The sequence below is a fragment of the Simochromis diagramma genome, unplaced genomic scaffold (assembly GCF_900408965.1).
Source record: "Simochromis diagramma unplaced genomic scaffold, fSimDia1.1 OVJJ01000596.1, whole genome shotgun sequence".
NCBI lineage: Eukaryota > Metazoa > Chordata > Actinopteri > Cichliformes > Cichlidae > Simochromis > Simochromis diagramma.
Window position 1 is genome coordinate 10,809,790 of NW_024387245.1, and position 4,449 is coordinate 10,814,238.

At 40.4% G+C, this 4,449-nt stretch overlaps 1 long non-coding RNA gene across 2 annotated transcripts; it reads right to left on the reverse strand.

Moving 5' to 3' along the window:
- Positions 1 to 1,508: 1,508 nt before the first annotated feature.
- LOC120714376 lies at positions 1,509 to 3,410 on the reverse strand. Of its 2 annotated transcripts, XR_005691402.1 has the most exons (5): positions 3,329 to 3,410; positions 2,652 to 2,800; positions 2,447 to 2,560; positions 2,203 to 2,334; positions 1,509 to 2,039 (listed from the first exon to the last, which is right to left on the reverse strand). It is a non-coding gene; the product is annotated as an uncharacterized LOC120714376 (long non-coding RNA). The 2 variants fall into 2 exon arrangements; XR_005691401.1 differs by lacking the exon at positions 3,329 to 3,410 and having other exon boundaries at positions 2,652 to 3,321.
- Positions 3,411 to 4,449: the final 1,039 nt, after the last annotated feature.

Genomic DNA, 4,449 nt, shown 5'->3' on the forward strand with positions numbered 1-4,449 from the left:
CCTATGATGGTTGTGTCATCCGCAAACTTGATGATGTTGGACTCGTGTTTAGCAACACAGTCAGGGAATATAGGAGGGGGCTAAGCACACAACCCTGTGGCGTACCTGTGTTTAGGATGAGTGATGAGGAGGTGTGCTTACCAACTTTCACCACCTGGGGCCTGTTTGTGAGGAAGTTTAGAATCCATCTGCAGATTGGTGTTTCCAGCCCAAGGTCGACGAGCTCCGCGGCAAGTTTTGAGGGGATGATGGTGTTAAATTCCGAGCTGTAATCGATGAAGAGCATCCTTGCATATGTATTCCCTTTCTCCAGGTGAGTGAGGGTGGTGTGCGTTGCCAGGGCGATAGCATCCTCTGTGGCTCTGTTTGTCCGATAGGCAAACTGAAGAGGGTCCAGTGTGTCAGGGAGGAGCAGATGTGACCTTTGACCAGCCGCTCCAGGCACTTCATGATGACGGATGTCAGTGCAACAGGACGGTAGTCATTCAGACAGGAGACCACTGACTTTTTGGGAACGGGATGTGGATATTGTAGGCATATAAAGTAACTGATGGCTTGGTCATTGTTTCTTTTTATAAAACATTAATTCTCTTTCTTATTTTGTTGGTTTGTTATTTTTGTTGGTTAAGTGAACATGCCCAATACAGTTATAATAAAGGTCGTCAATGTCACCGTTATCTTAGAACATACACGTCAAATTTCCTTTCTTCAAACTTTCCTTCCCTAAATGTAAGTGAATTACAAAAAAAAGAAAACTTTACCAGACAAGATTAAAAATATTTGAAAACTGGACATGTAAATGATGTTTACTATTAGGTCTACACTTCACATAAGCGGAGATGTTAGAATTACTAAATTACTTAAAGAAAAAAAAACTTTATACCAGAGCAATAACTGAAAAAAACAATATACAATAACACAATACAGACCCACTATCCACTAACCTATTCAGCTGCTTCTGAATGCAAATATCTAATCAGCCAATCACATGCCAGAAAAAAAAAAGGTGATTTAAGTGACTTTGAAGGCAGCATTGCTGTTGGTGACAGGTGGGCTGTTTTACGTTTTTCAGACACTCCTGATCTTCTCAAATTTTCTCAGCAATTTACAGAGAACAGTCCAAACTGAAAAGCGAAATAAACATTTCCCTGGGCAAAAATGCCTTGTTGATTGCAGAAGTTAGAGGGGCGTGGCCATGCTGAAGGCAAGAGGAATTCTAAGCCAGTTTCTCAACCCAGCCCATCTGATATCAGTAACCACAACACATTCAGTCAATTAAAAGTCGCCTTTCTTGCCCGTTCCGATGCTCGCTTTCAACTTTGAAATGAGAGCACTTGGACAACAGTAATGATGAATAATTGCAAATAGAGCATGTTTACAGAATTTAATGTCATTTTTATAGAGCACCTCTTATTTTAAGAAAAGATGGGCGAGACGATTTTTGAAACTAACTGCAAATTAAGCACACAATATTTAATATCTGTATTTTACCATTTTGATAAGACATATTTCAGTACTCCAAAACACTTTTATTAGACTGCCAACATGCTTACAAGTAGTAAATCCAGGTTAGTGGATCATAATTAAACATAACTCTGTGGCAAACGCAGAGTTCAGCAGGCCATCAAGGAAGAAGTGACGTGCATTTCTGCAGTGTAAAGATGCACAAATCATTTTCTCCTTAATCTACAGTCACACAAAGCACCAGGAAAATCTTTGGTGATGTTCTCAGATGATTCTGACGCTTATCACCCAGTTCCTCGTGATGTCCTCCACACCATCAACCCTCTGTCCTCCTCACAGTTTCTTCCTCAGCTTGCCTTTCTTATGGCCACCCCTTCCAAAACCTGACTTTTTAACTTCTCCGAGCCACTTTTTGTTCTTGGAGCGGAGCTTCCTCATCCCCCCGCCCTGCAGGAACTGGTGCTTCTGCTTTTTCTTGCGCTGCTTCATGATCTGATCCTTTGTTTTCAGCTCCGAGCGTGCTTTGTGGTCACCGGAGCTCTGTACGTTTGGACCTCGTCGGCCACGGCCACGACCTGGGAGAGGCACGACACAACAAAGAGGTTGGAGGTTATAGCTCGCAAGGCTGGAAGAGGGACTTGAAGTATTTACCTTTAGAGTTGAGTTAAAACATGGTGGCTGATGGTCTATATTTAACAGGCAGACATGTTTGTGCTATTCATTTTGATGCCTTCCTACCTCTTGCTGGCTTCCTGCCTCCTCCGCCTGTTTCTCCATCCGATCCAGATCCTGTATCATCAATCTTGTATTTTTTCTTCCACTCCTCATAACTGACATGTTGTCAAGTGATACAACATCTTCACAGTACAGCTTAATATTGTCATAGGAGTAGAGAAGGGGAAAGAAGGGGAAAAAAGACTTTAAATTATAGTGTGAAATGACCATTTGGTGGATTCTGAGTCAAACATAGGGAAATTTGTACCATTTCATCATTTTCTTCTGCTGGTTAAGGCAATCGCCTTCATCTCCCATGAGATCAAGGACAGCTGAAGAGGCCTGCTGTTCAAAAGCACTGCCCTCTCCACCGAGACTCAACCTGTCGACGCATAAAACAGGACAAAACAGCATAAAACACAAAGCCATTCACATTTTTTTAAAGAAACAGATGCAACAGTTTAATGCCTCACCCTCTCTCAGAGTCAAAGTCTTTAGGTCTGTAAGGGATATAATACTCTTCATCTTTGCCTGACTGCCTCTTTTTCTTGGTCTTTGGTCGCTCTTCGCCATCTTCCTGCTGACCTCTTCTTTTACCACCTACCACCTCTGAAAACACCCCCTGGTGGAAATAGAAAGAATTACATGGTACAAAGTGACAAAGCATGATACAGAGATCCTACTATCTTCCTCTTCTAGTTTGTATACAACATCATCTACATCAAAACTGCACTTTATTTTGCTTCTTCTTCATCAGACAGCACAAACAACTTTCTCATTTTGACTCAAATATTGGTTTTGAATGAAAATTATGCAACAATCCTGGGTGTTTATTCAAGTTGTGAGCAGGTTTTCTAATCCACCGTACGATTATTATTGACACTAGTACATGTTCGTGCTGCTGGCAAACTAATACACTCAAGAACATATAGCAAAGCAAAAAAGTGAAAAGTAGGTCTTGCCTACATAAATAAACATAAGACAGTTGTGAGACTTTGACATAGTAACATCTGCAGTAATATTTACACCTGTGATGACATCTCACAAGCATTAGCCTTATTTTGAAACCAAGATTGTTTACACAGAGTTTGTAATTGCAGAGAAATGCTCCATTTATTTTGGTCATTTCATTTTTGAGCAGGAAGCTCACCTTTTTTGTTATAGCCTTTAGATGAATAGAGAGTTTTCCAATTAAATACATATTCTTTAAATAATGTTCCCTCTTATAAAAAGTAGGATAATTAAAAAAAAAAAAAATTTAAAAATGTATTATACCTCTATTACTTAGAAAAAAACTGTTTTTTTTCTGTTGTCTGTTATATAACGTTAGTGATGCTCGTTTCAATTCATTTCTTAATCAGCTAAACAGGTCAGTTAAGAAACAGTCAAATATTAAGTTAAATTTGAAAACGGTTTAAAACAAAATATCCCCATTCCAAAATGTCACATGACAATCTCATTGGCTCACGGAGTTATGATGTCACTACACTTCGATCCTTCGATCCTTTGGCTCACGGAGTTATGATGTCACTACACTTCGATCCTTTGAAGTTTTTCCTTAAACAGGGGTGAGAAACAGCAGTTTGTTAGTTCGTGTCTTCGCAGCATTTGTGTTTGCAGCCTTCACGCGTTTCACCACAGAAACTTTGGAAACCTTTTCAGAGTTGTCGTGTACAACCTTCAACATGTATCCTACAAGACACCAACCAAGGCAAAAAGATTACGCCGCGTCTCCTTCCTGTCGTGGCCAGCCAAATGACCTCTTAGCCGTCCAAAGGGCATTACATGACAGTAGGAAGGAAAACTACCATCTCCAGATAAAATTCAACAGATTGAAGATGAGAAACTTCAACTGGAGGAGAAAGTGTAGACCGAGATGGAAGCGCAAATAAGAACCTGGAAGAAAGACAAAAACGCAGCCCGACATAAATATTATTAATGAGGGTTGGGGAATCAAGTTTGGACAAGCCCGAGAGCAGATTGTCTTCCTAATTAAGGAAAACAGCAAAAGAGCGCGGAACTAAAGGAGATGTCCAACCAGCTTAAAGAAAGCAAAGCTACGGTTGAGAAGACAGAATGGGATCTCCAATATATGGACCAAAGGAATCGGCTGCTCCAAACAAACTTCGATGAAGCTGTGAAAAAAAATAAAGAACTCCTCCAACAGAAGGAAGACAGGAGAAAAAGCAAAGAGACATGGAGCACAAACTGAAAGTCACGGAGGAAAAATACACAATGCTGAAAGAGAAGGTGGATGATACTCTGCGCCAA